Below are 17600 nucleotides of genomic sequence, written 5' to 3'. Positions count from 1 at the left end.
GAGATTAGACCATTATAAAGTGACATTTCTGATTCAGACGAAAAATCATCTATAATGGCATACTTGAAACCCTAGAAGACAAATTTACACATTTTATTAGGTTTTGCATCTGAGAAAAAAGTTGTTAATCGTCTTGGTCATACAATGTTATATTTTTTTACGGAGAATGGGGAAAATGGATGGCATCACTTTCAAAATACAAGGCTATATGAAATCTTCTACAAAATTAGAAAAAGAAGTAAAGCAGACTGAAGCTAATATTGTTTCTGATTTTTTTTTTGTATTCAAAGCATCCATTACAGGTTATAAACTAATGAGACAACTATCAAACGGAAAACCAAACTGAAGGATGTGGAGGTCAACAACCATAGGGCATTCTGCGGTCTACAGCAACGAACAAAACTTACATCGTATTGTGAGCTACAAAAGGCCCTAGCCTGATACCCCTCGCCCAATCCCAGCTTCTCGTAAAGTCGCTTTCAAAGGCTTCGGCATTACAAAATTAGAAACAAGTCGACAGAGAAAACCAACAGGCTAATGTATGCTAAAACTCAACACATCTACTTATATATGTACTTCTTAATACTACAATTTTACAATACTGAAAATGAACCTACATAATATAGTATTGATGTTATTGTAGTACTTCCAAACCATTGCACCAATTTAGTACCATGATTTTACAGTAATAGATTTGTACTATACGTTTGAAGAACTAGTTTTTAACTCCGTTGTATAATATGTAGTACTTCTCTATTGCTATTTTGGAACATTTGCCAAAAGTGCAATAATTTTAAAGAACTGAACTGGTAAAAAATAGCTTGGTACATAAAATTTACTATACATAAAATCCAGTATATACAATGAATTCGTGGTACTGGAATGGTAAATTAATTTCAAAGTATTGAAAAGCAATACTAAAATTGAGAATGGAAATAGGGAATGTGTCAAATGTCAAAGAGACAACAACCCTACCAAAGAGCAGAAAACACTACATTGTTTAGAATGTAGGACTGAAAACCACAGGACAAAAAGTCACTGACAAAAAGTCACAGTTCAGATTTAAGATTATTTTTCTTTGGATAAGAAAACACTTCTTTATAAAAAAAAACATTTTTGCCTTTTTCTTGAACTATTGTATATAAAGCAAATTTGTGAATAAAATTTTTCAAAAAAAAATCAATTATGATAACATAATTGTTAAGTAAACAATTTGTCAAAGTGGCTTGGTACTTAAATGGCTTCATTGTGCCAACAAATATTTTCTGCTCTTTGGTCGGGTTGTTGTCTCTTTGACGCATTCCCCGTTTCCGTTCTCAATTTTATCTACCCCCTCTAACTGCAATTAAAACATTTAGTTTTTGTAATTGACGAGACGTTAGGTCTTAGTAGTAAGTCAGAAGTAAATTAATCGATAACAATATAAAAATTCCCCTCTAAACTGAAACCTTACAATTTCCTTATCAAATTGATGCGATTTATAGTTCCTTCACGTCCACTGTCTGTGATATCTTCATTTATGGCCTCAACTGTCTTTTGATGGATATATCTATTCAAGACATGCTCTTCGAAATACCATGGAATTAAGTATTATATTGTCTCATTTTACTTCCATGGAAATACCAAGACTGGATTGCTCGTGAGCCAAATCCAGTTTCTAATAGTTCTTTTGTGACTTTCTGTCCTGTGACTTTATGCCCGTTTATATAATATTTTCTTTTAAATTGTTATTGCTGTGAGAAGAATACTTCTTGATTAAGAATAGGTACATTAATATAAAAATGCAAGGTTAACTTTATTGCTTTTCCCTACCTCCTCGTACGTCAGACACGAATTTTACGAATTTTGTGACTTCTTAGTTTATAGATATAAGAAGATGTGGTATGAGTGCCAATGAGACAACTCTCCATCCAAGTCAAAATTTATAAAAGTAAACCATTATAGGTCACAGTACGGTCTTTAACACGGAGCCTTGGTTCACACCGAACAGTAAGCTATATATATATATATAAAGGGCCCCAAAAATTACTAGTGTAAAACCATTCAAACGGGAAAACCAACGGTTTAATCTATATAAAAAACGAGAAACGAGAAACACTTATGAACCACATCAGCAAACGACAACTACTAAACATCAGATTCCTGACTTAGGACAGGTGCAAACAAATGCAGCGGTTTTAACGTTTTAATGGTACCAAACCTTCACCCTTTTTCTGAAACAATAGTGTAACATCACAACATAGATAGACACACTATAAAATATCAACTGAAATAGCTTAACTCAATCAAAGGACATATTAACACCAGTGAACAAACACTGAACAAATAAATTTGACCTATGATACAATGTAAATACAAAATAAATAAACTAAGGGAAGAATAATAAAAGTAACATGTTATATCGGTATGAAATGTTAAACAATTTAGTCTAGTTTATATTATTTTTTATAGCTTTAGGGTTTGGTAAGTATAAAAAGAAGTCTTTCCCGCCAAATTCATACGTCCAATGAGTTCTAGGACACGAATTGCATTTACTTCATCATCATCATAAATTCCCCAATCTATCAATGTCCTTTAAATGACCTTTCGTGATAAAGTTCAAAATAAAAAACACGAAAGACATCACAAAAAATGAGTCAATTTTTCGTTTTTCATGGATACTACAAAATTTTATGTCAGTTTTGATTTAAATGTACAAATACCGTGTAAATGATTTATATACATAAATTAACAAAATAAAAAAACCATAAAACACAGGGAGGACGAGGAAGGGTGAACTATTTCTTCTCAAGGTACATAATTTTATTGGAGCCTGAGGGCTAACAGGACATGTTAAACAAATAGATTGCATGGGGTCCATTATTGTGTGTGTAATCTTTATTTTATTGAAATTTTATGACTGGTGATAACAGATTATTATTTTATTGCTGAGGGCAATAGTAGGAACTTGTACTATCAAAACTATCACATAGAATTCAGGTGATTCTAATATATATATATTTATAACATATGAAAATGTACAAACTCCTAACTAAAATGAATTGTATCGCTGGAATCTTGGTAACGTGCTCGCTTTAAGTCATAGAATTAAAACAGTTTATGGTGCTTCTGACCTCGATAGGTACTTATAAGACTGTTCCGGTCAAAGTCAGTACAATGTGTCCGGGTTTGGGTAACTTATCTTCATGCGAAATTTACATTTTGATTGATTGTTGGTGACTTAACGTCCAATGGCAAATATTTCATCCGAGTTCAGGACAAGTGTAACCTTGCGACTTAGCACGTTAAAAATACGACTCGCCGGGTATCGGCCTTAAACAAGCAGGGTACATGTTTTCGACCCGAATATGCACGTTCTATTTAATATTGAACTATTAAAAGCATCCAGCATTCATCAGACTAGCCAAACAAACCAAAATATAACAGAGCTGACAAATGGTAGAAAATTAAAGGCAAAACACTAAACGACTCCGCGCTATGATTATGCTTTGGTTTAAACAATATTTTATTCGATAAGTGAAATCATGCTATATAGAACAGTATAAACGATGGGATTCAGAAACAAGCAACATTTCTTATTTTAATCTGTCTCCAAAGACTATGCTTTAATAGCTTGCATGCGATTATATTTTAAAGTCAAACAACTAAGGCTTCAATGCATCAGCAATGCAATTAGTTATATGTTTCTGTATGCTGAACTAACTTAGTAGACGATATATAACATCGAGTCACATAAAAAATAGGGGTACCACGATTTCCCAAGAACTCCCAAGAACCGAATAATGACCCGAGAACCGATAAATGTTACCCGAAAACTTTATTTTATATGGTTTTATACTGCTTTTATAGATATTAAAATATTTAATTTTGAAATATAAGTCATTTTTACTATAAAAAATATAAGAATAATTTCACTTTAAAAATTCGATTTTGTATGTCTTATTCAGTTTTTGGGGGTTCTCGTGAAATCGTAGTACCGACATTCTCGTGGTGCCTTCAGAACTAGGTTAATTACAAGTCAAATATTGGACCATACAAAACAACGTTTTGATTAAAAAAAAACATGTCTATTAAAAAAAATCTTCTGATATCTTTAAAAGAAGAAAAAAATAATGATGTTTATACCCAATAAACTGGAGTTATTATCATCTCTAATAACAAAGGAATAATAAGATTTATAAACATGATGGACAACAGACGATGACAAGGTATTGATGTCTTCTTGTTTCTGTGGTAACATGTTGTACAACTTTATAGTCAAATATTGACATTTATAGTAAAACATGTGTTATATCAAATATAAATGTCTTATGGTTTTATCATTGGTGAAAATTATCATAAAATTGAGTAAAATATTAACATACGAATAATAAAAGACCCGGACTTTTGTTGTTAAAAGTATGCATTATTCTGAGGTAGTGTGCATGTAGTTTATTTCCTGTTTAATATTCAGTTCTATATCCTATAAAGTGTGTATCGATGCCATAATCCCATTTTCTTTAAATTAAATTCTCATTATAGTTCGCCCAAGCAGAAAACAGAATACATAGGGAAAGTCACTATACAAATTCTTACTATTTGAAGAAAAAATTATAAAAAATTCCGACTTACTTTCCATTTTTGATGATCAATAATATGTGTTCTGATTTTAAAATCGAAGAATTTTACAATTGTTTATATCACATAAATTCTTCCTATAAAACGTACGATACCATCATGAGTGATGAAGACCTGCCATAAACCTCGTAATTTATCAATTACATGTGCTCATGTTTACATTGTTAGGTTTAATGACCCTTGACCTCTAACTTCATGCAGGCTTTTGATTGGCCAACTGTAACATCGCAACTGATATTGCCGTTCAAAGATTAGAAGAGGACGTCTTACAAGAACCTGCATATGATCAGGAACATATATATTGACGGGACTTGACACTACCTGAATGTAGTAGATTTTATCGTCGTGCCATAGTTAATAAAGATACGATACAGAAACGGACATGTGTTAAAAACGGACTCGCTATTATCCTAATAATTTCTGATGTTATCAATAAAATGTCATTCAAACTAGTTTTACAGTGATGCTAGTGTATCAAACTTGTATTCTGTCACTTCAAATTTGTTAAAATCGAAAGCATTTCATCACAGAATTGTGCAGAATGCCAACCAGGTAATAAAAAAATGGCGGCCATAGCCGCGATGATTTACAAATTCCCAAACTATTATAAAACACTTCACATCAAATAAATCAGATCAGATTTGGTATGATTACCAATGACACAAATATGGGTTGAGATCTCAAAAAAACATGTTTAACCCCGCCGCATTTTTGCGCCTGTCCCAAGTCAGGAGCCTCTGGCCTTTGTTAGTCTTGTATCATTTTTAATTTTAGTTTCTTGTGTATAATTTGGAGTTTAGTATGACGTCCATTATCACTGAACTAGTATACATATTTGTTTAGGGGCTAGCTGAAGGACGCCTCCGGGTGCGGGAGTTTCTCGCTGCATTGAAGACCCATTGGTGGCCTTCGGCTGTTGTCTGCTCTATGGTCGGGTTGTTGTCTCTTTGACACATTCCCCATTTCCATTCTCAATTTTATGTCAAAAGATATTAAACAATTGCAGGTCATCATACGGGTTTCACATACAAACAATACGAATAAAACTAAGAGCATTAGTTGCACTATTTGCTTTTGTTCTATCATAATTGTCTTCATGCTAAAATGATTACAGAAATGGCAGAAATTTTGCCTTCCAACAGATATTTAAAGACCAGCCCTCAAAGATTTCTTGAAATGCTTTTTTATCGAGCAGATACCGTGACATTCATAGCAAACTAGAATATATCGAGGAGTAATAAACAAGGATTGTATATTAGTTATGGAAAGACAAGATACATGTTTTGTCATTATCATAAGAGAAAAAGATAATATAAATAGAAAAGAAGCAATAGATACCAAAGGGACATCGTACACTATTAGACTTTATTTTAGAGAGAAAAATAATAAATTTTAAAGTACAAATAGTTTAAACATGTTTAAAACTCCATATTTAAGAGTATATTACACATTCATCTCAGGTATATACCGACAACTATATTTTATCAATCTTATTTCAGTCTATGTGTAAGACCATAGATATAATAGCCATTAAGACCATGCAATACAGGATAAACTGAACGTAATGTTTGGTTATAGTAGAGGACTTTTAAGTGTTTGGTTATAGTAGAGGACTTTTAAGTGTTTGGTTATAGTAGAGGACTTTTAAGTGTTTGGTTATAGTAGAGGACTTTTAAGTGTTTGGTTATAGTAGAGGACTTTTAAGTGTTTGGTTATAGTAGAGGACTTTTAAGTCTGAATGTATATAAACCAACATCGATGTCTAATCGACCTAAAGCCAATATCACCTTTGTTCAAATGTTGTCATTTATTACAATTAAAACAAAGTATTTAGTTTAACCACAATGTGAACATAAATAAGTTAAATTAACCGTTATTTGTAAATAAATTATCCACAAAAGTGTGACATTGTATATATAACAATTTAATTTGTTTGTAAATAAGTTTTAATTGCATTTTTGTGGTTTTATGATCGTGGTTTTGTGTAAACAGACAATGGCACAAACGTAAATATTTTTCGTATGTGCAATTCATTGTTTTTTTAGCTCACCTGGCATATAAGACCATGTGAGCTTTAGCCATCATTTGGCGTCCGTCGTCGTGAACCTTTTAAAAATCTTCTCCTCTGAAACAAATGTTCCCAAACTTTACATGAATGTTCCTTATAGGAACATCTAGTTTGAAAATTGCAAGTATCCGGGGATTAAATTCAACAAGCATGGCTGTTGTTAAAAATAGAACAAAGAATGTGAAATGCAGTTTTTGACTTATATCTAAAAAAAAAACCAAAACTAAAGTAGTTAGAAAAGGGACTCTGAAGGGTTTTTTCGTAATTAGATAAATGCACTAAAAGCATCATATTATTTGAAATATATATGTGGTAGAAATATAATAATACAAGGGTTTTCATTTTCTTGTTTGACCTTTGACCCGAAGCAACTGCCTGATTTACCCGAAGCAACTGCCTGATTTTAATTGATATAAACATTTCTTCTGCCACTATTTCAATTAACACACTTTCAAACTTACTAATATGACTACAGCAGCACGAACTCGAATAGTTCAGTCCCTCCCCGTGATCGACTCTCCTCGGGCACTGATGATGGGAGTTTTTAACGACCTTGACTGACTAAAAGCCCTCGCACGATCGGGCACTCGCGAGGGCCTGAACTCTTTATACGATAAAAACGCGTTACGAATCCAGGATTTTGATTGGTGCTCTTTTTGAGAGAGAGCCAATCAGCTAATAGCTCAATATTATCGAGATACGTAAATTCTGAGCTAATTCAGAATGATTATTTGACGATTTTTTATTGATATAATCAAGGACGTATAACTAACAATATATACGTCCTTGATATAATTGACATTTGTAGAGCTATGTTTCAGCTGGGACTATTATACTAACGTTAGTATAATAGTCCCAGGTTTCAGCACCAAAATATTACTAAAAATGAAATAGAAGAAGCTTTGAAGTTATTAAATTTAAATAAATCACCAGATATTTTTGGAATTTCAACTGAAAACTTATTTTAAGGTGGACCATCTCTTATTTATTATTTTAAAGAACTTTTGGATAGTACTTTTAGATTTTGTTATATACCAGATGAACACAAGTTAGGGATAGTAATTCCTCTTTTCAAGAATAAGGGAAGCTGTAAAGATAGTAAAAACTACCGTGGAATTAAAATTACTCCAACATTATCTAAACTCAATGAAGCAGTTCTAAAGATCAGAATTAATCCTGACATTATAAAATATCAAAACCCATTACCACGTGGTTTCACTAGAAGAACAGCACCATTAAACTGCTCTTTTATAATAGAAGAATTTCCTAAAGAATGTGTTGAGTTAAATGATCAAACAATAATTACTATTCTTAGTGCAAAATCGGTATTTGATGCAGTAAAACATCATAATAATTCATGCTTAAAAATAGTAATAGACTTGTGCTTCAAAAAATAGTTTTTCTATCTGACCACCTCTTATTGGCTTAATTTCTAACAAAATTTTGTAGCATAGATTTTTAAGTCTGGCATTGAGTCTCTCGCAATCAGTCAGTTGAAAATGGTCACACTGACTGTTCAGAATACTGACATATGACAGAGAATACCTTGCTACAGCATCATTTAGTTGGTATAAAAAGTTATTTGATAATCCAAGACTAAACGCAACCTCTATTTCACTGATCGATTGTCTGTTTAGAATAATCGGCGACGTTTTGACAATGTGAATGACATCTCTGAACTTCAGTTCATTCAATGGTGACAAATGATCGGACATGATGTTCCAATTGTCGCACTAAATGAAAAAAATTTCAACTCCAAAGATATATTTGCGTAAACGTATTTAAGGTAATTTTACAAATCGTCAGGCAAAAGCGATGCGGGTGGCAGATGTTACGCGAATCTTTTCCATAATGTACTCCTTATTTACAACTGTTTCGTCCAAAGGTACAAAATTGTTTGTAAAATTTACCACTGATGTGACCCTAACAGGAAACTTCAGTGCACTCCCTACGCCATTGTCTCTGTACAATGTGTCCCAATTTCATTAAGTTTGAGTTTCTCGAAAACGTCTTTATCTGCGAGTTTTTCCTTGGTTGATTTAAACGTATAAATATATAGGTCACTTGGAAACATGAGAGAAAATGTGTCATTTCATGATTTTAATCTCTTTCTGACGCTTTCTTCAAGATGAGACGAGTATATCTTTATTATGTTGTCCGATATCACTTGGTTGAAGAAATCTTGGATAACATTCTCAAGAAGATGATTTCTTGGTTCCCAAGTACTTTCATTGGCATGGTATCCTTTCCATTTAACTAGAAAAAGTTGACCCTGGAATAGAAAGGTTTTTTTAAATCAAATTGTGTATGGCATTATGAAGAAAGATAAATAAAAGGCTCAATAGCAAAATTAACTAAAGATATTATCAAATATACTACTTCCTTAAACCTTTTCCTGTAAATCGATTGATTGATAATATTGCCGGTTGCTTAAAGACCAATGGCCAATATTTCATACATTTTCAGGACGAAAACAAATCAATCAGTTCACAATAAAGTTCGGTTCTACAAAGAAGGTATAAAAAGATGAAGGGTGTGGGCTTGGGACTACCACAGGAAATGGCGTTATGTCGGATGGGGCCGAAGTTTTGCCTTGCACAAGGCCACCTCCGGACCCATTCGAGAGTTTTACTGAGGTTCTTTTTCGCACAGAAAACGTGATAACTCGAATAATTCTGCGCCCTCTAGCGGCCTATAGCCTATCGAGGGCTTGAAGGCATACAGTGCAAAATATCGTCAGTCGTTCCCTGTAAGATGGAACCAATCAGTGAACTCGACCTTTCGATTTTGCGCACTTACAACTTCCTGCACATTTTAGTGCGGGTATTTCAAAATAAACATGGACGCCGACCAATCGCTTAAAATAATTCAAGATAGATACGACTTTATATTCAAAGAAAAACAACTAGATTCTGTCAAATCCATCCTGGAAAACAAGGATTGTTTCATTGTTTTGGCAACTGGATATGGAAAATCCCGCATTTACTTCCATTTACCAGAGCTATTTGAGATGACAACAACGAGGAAATCGGCCATTCTGGTTATATCACCATTACAATGTTAATGTAGCAATCGGAGATTAGGCGGAATATAACGACTGACATTATTCGGGTTAAAAACGTGACAGCCTACGGTCATCTTACACAGAGCATTTATTTTCGTGTACTATTCTGATAATGCCGATAATAGTCCGAGGTTGCTCTGGCGTCCAGCGGCTGTGTTGCCAGACAAGCTGGGGCCGTGGGACGCCAGAGCTCGTCCCATATCAAAAAGTGGATATTTGCCCGTCCAAAAGGGATGCGCCGCTTCGTTGATTCTGGAGCCGACTGACGGCCTTGAATCCATATAAATCGGGTCTCAATTTGTTCATTTTTCATTTATCTATTCATTTATGTAAGTTTCATCTACCTGCTACCCTTTTTTTTCTCATATTTGGACAGTTTTCACAGTGACATATCGGTTCCGGCATTTTAACGTTCACTTTGAAAGATTGTCACGTGACCAACGAGAAAAAGTAAGGCGAAATGCATTATGGGAGCTGATTTATGCAAATGACCCTGGGTCAATATGAATACATAATCTAACACCTCGTTCATTTACGACGCAAATAAGCTGAATGGCCGAGAGTGTTCCAATTGTGATCATGTTTAGCTAGGAAGGTTCAAGGCCGAAATTAGCATAAAAAATACATACTTATAAGTCTCGAGGCCGCGAAGTCTCTCGTAACTTGACGTCCATTTGTAAATGAAAGTTAAAATGCCGGAATCGATGGGTCACTGTGAAAACTGTCCAAATATGAGAAAATAAAGGGTGTCAGGTAGATGAAACATAAATGAAGAGATAAATGAAAAATTATTTAATTTCTATACACGATATTCACTTTTGGGATTGTAAAACAAAACCAACAACAACAAAAAACGAATGAACTTAATAATATACTTCATACACGAAAATGTACATTGGATTAATCAAGGATTTGTATAGTCTCACTATACAAATCCTTGGATTAATAAAATAAAATAATACATGTACTATAGAAATCGGCGTAATGCGTTTTCGTTATATTCGTTTCTATGTTAAAATCTAAAATGTAAAAAAGAAGGCAAAATTAACACGTCTACATTCACACGCCTCTATCCTATTTGCTTATGTGGTGTTTAAAAATCCCCAACTTTACATTATGCACTTGTATGCATGAAATACGGAACCAAAATATATATGTACATGTACTTACTTTCAAGTGTCAGTGAAAATTGGAAGATGCAAGTCGAAGTTTGAATAAGATGTGATAAACTTTTCTTTTGCAGTACAGAATATTAATAAAGAAGTCCGGAAATAAAACATCAAATTTGAAAATGACACCAGCATATTACTTAATTTGTTTACCTGCAACATAACATAATTTCGTTTACTTTTTTATGATATATAACGAAAGTTAATGGTTTGTTGACATATGATATAAAAACGACAATTCTATGATAATCGTTTCCTGTTATTAAGTGTGACCAGAAGCCACAGCCATAGATATACACACATGCCACCGCTGACTATTCTAATAAACAACAATGATAATATTTTATTGTTTTAGACCTTGGACATAATATGAAAAAAATATTTTAATATACTTCACGTAAAAATGCAATATTTTGATTGGCTTATACAAGGGTGTTAATCTACTCTATTCTATGGTAAATACTCTATTACATGTACCCTTCACGGAGACGCTTGATCAAGTGTGCGCTTTATTAAATACGGATGGTTGTTATGAACTTGACGTCATAGTTTATTATGCTTTGAATTTGAAATTTAATCGACAGTAATAACAGAACATTCAGTTTGATAAATTAAATAACACATATCTGAGAGGGTGATAGAGCAGATTGTTACCCCTCGAAAAGACATCGTCAACCTTGGCTTCTCCTCAGTTGACAATGTTTTCTCGGGGTAACAATCTGCTCTATCACCCTCTCAGCTATGTGTTATTTATATAATGTCCCATACAGAGACTGTGTAGACCATTTTTAAATTTAGTAAAAAAAGCTAGCCACTGGGTCAATCGAACCAATACTTAGTAGAGTCCTCATATGTTTAGGATTTATTCTTTCTGTAAATCCGTCAATTTGTACGTCTATTTGGCACAACTTTCTCTCATTTCAAAAGGAAAAATATGCCAATATCAATTGTGGGTGTTATTAAATGAAATAAACAATTAAATGTAAAAGAGAAACCAAATATATGAATTTACATTACAAACATCATACAAGAGTAGGATAACATAACGCAATGCAGAACATTATGTTCAACAAACACTTTTTCACAGAAGAAATAAAATCTGTTTTCCTTATTAAGGATGTTCGCTACTCTTGTTTTTGAATTATTGCCAGATATTCGGAATCCTCTGGTTTTATCCGTCTATTGCCAATAAAAAAAAATTGCCCGCTAACCCCTACTTTTCTTTTCATAATATTATTATACATATAGTTTTAAAACCCATATTTGAAAATCTCATAAAATCATTGTTATTTTTTCATCGTTTTTGAAAGAAAAAAGATGCCAATGTTAAACGTATGAAAAATCTATAGAGAGAATCATTTCCCGCCAAATTTTCAATGGCTGATATCTCGAAAACAAGCACACTGACCCTTAATTTTTTTCTGCTTTTTCAGTTCCTTTATTTATAAACTATTGATTTATAACAGTCTTATAAAAAGCTTGTTAGTTTGAAACAGAGAAGCGAACATCCTATATATATATATTTACTCTTCAAAATTCAAGAGTCTATCCTAAATTGAGGTAAATTAAATGGCCTTCCAAATACTTTTCGATCCCTAACATCACTGAAGAGACATTAATTGTCGAAATCCGGATATGGTGTAAAGAAATTTAGCACCTCATGTTGTGGTTGACAATCTTTGCCGCAAGTTTATCATTTTCTACTTGGTATTAAATCAATATAGAGATCCATTTTGTTACACCTTGTGATCAATTTATTTGGCAATCGTCAATGGCAGTCAGCAGGGTTTAGGAACATCAGTTGTTCGACCTGCTAGTCAAATGCGTTTTGTTAAAATATATTTTTTCACTCTTTTGGTCTTTTGGAAAATGTTGTTTGTGCTGTATTTAGACCCCTCTACAACGAAATTTGTTACATGCACACGTATAAAAATTGCTGTTTTTATCCAACGCAATCATAGGTTTGAACGTTGTTTTCAATTTAGACTTGTTTATATTTACTCTGTAGTATTTTTGTCCAGCGGGTGACATATGCGTTAAAATTAGAGCAGACGAAGTTACATCCATCGCCATTACATTTTGAATTATTGGGGTTCCATACAGGTCTGAGGCTGTGATTGACGAATTCACTGTATTCCTCATCCGGTACATTTATTTCAAACTCATCCATGACCGAAAAAGTAAGGCATCATAAAAATATGACAAAATAATCATACTATACAAAATATAAAATATATATATGTACATGTGGGAGTTTCTCGCTGCATTGAAGACCCATTGGTGGCCTTCGGCTGTTGTCTGCTCTATGGTCGGGTTGTTGTCTCTTTGACACATTCCCCATTTCCATTCTCAATTTTATAATAAATGTGTTTCTGTTACGTAAATTGATTAGAGACAACTAAACTAGATTTAAACAAATGCCATACTAGTATGTACAGAGGCACACATGTAGCCTTGGGCAGCACAGACAATTGAGACAATACTAATTCTAAGCATTACGCGAGTTTAGTCGAGTTTAAATACATATTTCATTTAGATTTGCAGCAAATCTTTTGAAGGTATGTACCCTTATAAAAGTTTACACGTGTTTAAATTTATTTTATTGGCGAGGGGGAATAAATGTCTCTGGGTTTTGCTAGTTTCCCTGTCTATTAAATATGACAAGCCATGTCTGCTCTGTCTGGTGGAACACGTTTAGTCCAGTATTCTGAAGGGCTATCAAGTTGTTTCCCAATTCTCTCTACTTCATAAGATAATGGCAACACTGGTCTCTTTTTTTACTTTCCTTCCACCATAATCTTTTCATCCGCTGATTTTTATTATCGGGGTGACGTCTAACGGGAAAATACGACGAGTAACTGTTCCTGATCTACTGATCACCTAATTAGTACCATGTATTCGAAAATCAGTTCAGAAAACAACTTGGGTTATCTCGCTTGGAAATGTCCAATATTCTTGAACATGGTAGGGCTTATAAGAAGATTATATCAAATGAAAATTCGAGAACAATCTATTTTGAAATTATTTTAATTTATATAAAAATGCTATTTCTTGTGTAAGTTGGAATAACCAAATATCAGACACTTTTAGAATAGAACAAGGTGTAAGACAAGGTGGGCTCTTAGTGCAGACTTGTTCAAAATTTATATAAATACACCTTTAGACATTTTAACTGATTCAGGATATGGAGGGAAAATTGGATCAATTTCATTTTGTGGTCCAACTTGCGCAGACGATTTAGCCATACTTAGCATTTGTCCGTATGAAACACAGATTTTAATTAATATGGCCTTTGATTTCAGTAAACGTGAGGCAAATTTACTAAAACCAGCAAAAAGTTGTGTTATACAGTCTATATCTCGTCACCATGAGAAAGATAATGAAAATTTTTGGACTATTGGAATTTGTCGTACAGACGATGATTCATGTAAAGCAACAATAGATGAGAATTTAAAGAAATCAAGAAGGACACTTTATAGTTTAATGGGGGTTGGACTTTATGGAGAAAATGGATTAGATCCACAAACCTCAATATCAATTATGAATACTTATATAATACCAATAATGTTATATGGATTAGAAATAGTAATCCCAAGAGGAAAATGTTTAGAAACTTTAAATTTCCAGTTTAAAAAATTTTTGAAACAGCTGTTATCTTTACAAAAAGCAGTTGCTGATCCTGCAAAATATATAATTTCTGGGATGTTACCTGTAGAAGCTCAGATAGATATTAAAATTTTAACTTTTTATGGAAATATTACTAGACAAGAAAAAAGTTCTATTGAATGGCAGCTAGCAGAAAGGCAATCAAATGTAAAATCTATCAATAGTAATAGTTAGTTCAGTTTACTGAAAAAAGCATTTTTGAAATATGAATTTAAAATTTCTGTAGTAAAGAGTTGGCTATTTTTAATATGAAAGATGAACAATTTGACATTTTACAACTGATTATAGATCCATTTGCTTATTTAGCAATATTTAGAAATGAAAAGGCTTGTACAGTGTTACAGAAATTTATAGAACCAAAATGTAGACGATCATGTTATAATCTTCATTGTGAAATTAAGGTATAGACTGTTGCAATTAGATGATATAAAGAAAAAGAAGAAAAAAAGTAGATATCTTTAAGTGGTTTGTGGTTGTCTACTCAGAAACAGTGATATCTTTAGCTAGATATTTTTAGATTTTATAGTAAAAGTGTTGGTACTGCTTAAACTGACATTAAACCTGATTTTATCGACAAGAATATGATGTAAATTTTGTACAGTGATATTGGTGGAAGAAACTTTTATTCCAATTGTGAACCAGACTACTCAGAAGGGGTGTGCCTACATTGGCAGAATTTATATCACGGATTACAGATTGACTAGGCTTTCAGGCGTAAATGTAGCCATCGTAGAGCAGCGGAATACAACGACTGAATTATTCGGGTTACAGCAGCACATATCATACACAAAATGAGCAGCCGAAAGGATGCAAAAAACTAACATATATTTATAGCGTATTATAATTAAACATCAAAATCTTGTCTCGGGCGGAAAAACATGGAAAACTTACCGAATTTCCACAAAAAATTGAGAAACAAAATTTGCAAATAATTTAATTTTGCTAGCTTACATGCACTATTTGACCAAATGATTTAAACAAAGAGCAGTTTATGGTTTAAGAAGTGTATTAAGTGTTTAATGTGGCTATGATTTGTGGATGCATAAGGTGGGTTATGGGGCCGGGGGGAAAGGATAGCCTATCAAGTACAAGAAGATAAAATAAAAGAAAATTAGCTTCAATCAACCTTTCCATGTGAAACTCTTTACATCAATCTTTCCATGTGAAACTCTCTACATCAACCTTTCCATGTGATACTCTCTACATCAACCTTTCCATGTGACACTCTCTACATCAACCTTTCCATGTGAAACTCTCTACAATAACCTTTCCATGTGAAACTCTCTACATCAACCTTTCCATGTGATACTCTCTACATCAACCTTTCCATGTGATACTCTCTACATCAACCTTTCCATGTGATACTCTCTACATCAACCTTTCCATGTGAAACTCTCTACAATAACCTTTCCATGTGAAACTCTCTACATCAACTTTGAAGATTTCTAGATATGAGGCGGTAATAAAAATATTAAGCATTATGAATCAATACTGAGGGTCGGGATGGGGTTAACAGAAGAGAGGTTAAAGGCCAAACATTAAAAAAAATACAGCAAAATAGGTCAAAAAGTAAAAAATAGAGAATAGTAGGGTGCTAAATTATGAAGATAAGAGAATAATGGGGGAAAAAAGAATAGAGTAAAAAATGGTCAGAAAAATCAAAGAATACGTAGGATCCCTATCCAGACTCTCATTACTTGAAGCAAAAGCATGTCTTTTTTTCCCGAAGCTTTTGGGTTGCTTTGTTTTATTCATTGATCAAAATATATTTGATGAATTATATAATATACTGACGGACTTAAAAACGCATCACACGTTTTTGGTGATTTGTTTTACCAAATGAAGATTGCTCCTCATATAACAACTATTCATGCTTGCCATACTCCTTTCTGTTTAGAAAAATTCCATGCCTGACTTTAATACCTGAGGTTATTGTCTTTGGTTTTCTATGTTGTGTTTTATGTACTGTTGTTTGTCTGTTTGTCTTTTTCTTTTTGCCATGGCGTTGTCAGTTTATTTTCGACTTATGAGTTTGAATGTCCCTTTGATATATCTCGCCTCTCTCTTATTGAACATACCGGATTATTGAAGTCGCACGAATTTCTTGAAGCGAAATTTGAAACCAAAAATGCTTTTTTCTAAAGTTTTTCTTTGTGAAACAATTCTTTCAATCAATACCCACACTTGTATTAGTAAAAAAATATTGTTGCATCTCCATATTGCCGAGACTGAGCAATGAAAATTTGAATTAGGCCATAAGAATATTGCAGACAGGAATACGTTAACGTGCTGTTGCTAGACAATTTCACGTCAGAAACTCATCTTCTTATCCTTACAACAACAGTACAGACAGACGGGTTTTGTTGATGACCACCCAGGACCAGATCAATATGTAGTGACAACGCCACATCCAAAAAAAATTATTACGCAACGTCATTTCCGAGACATGTTTACGACCGCAACGTCAACTGCTAATCAAGTCGACGAATGCCTTGGCAGACAGATTCACGCCATAAATGTTTCCCGTGTACTGAAATGCCAAAGAATCGACTGCAGAAAAACATTTAAAGCCTTAAAATTTAAACCGCATACCGGTAATTGCCAAAACACACTGTAATGGGGCCATAGGTGGGACAGAGGCTAAGTCAGTTCTTAAGGCACAAAACAGAACTCAAAACATGTCCAACAGAATTGGTTTATCTTTTTGTTAATCATTTTGGGCATTGGTTACAGACAGTTATTGCCTTCGACGGTAACACATCCATTGATAAGAGGAAACCAGGGTTTCAGTGATAACCACATGATTTGAACATTAAACATGACGTAATCAATTCAACTTTCGAACTGAAAACCTTTTTTTAGACAATGAAATAATGAATGAAACTGATTTTTATACATTTATTTCACAAAAATTGTATATTTGAAAATGAGAATAAAAAAAATAATCTAGGTTTGCGTTTTTAAAGTCCGTCAGTATATTTGAAACGCATCAGCCAGATAAATTTTTTAAATGTAA

Source organism: Mytilus californianus, unplaced genomic scaffold (genome assembly GCF_021869535.1).
Source record: "Mytilus californianus isolate M0D057914Y unplaced genomic scaffold, xbMytCali1.0.p SCAF_20, whole genome shotgun sequence".
Lineage (NCBI taxonomy): Eukaryota > Metazoa > Mollusca > Bivalvia > Mytilida > Mytilidae > Mytilus > Mytilus californianus.
Note: the sequence above shows the minus strand (reverse complement) of the source record.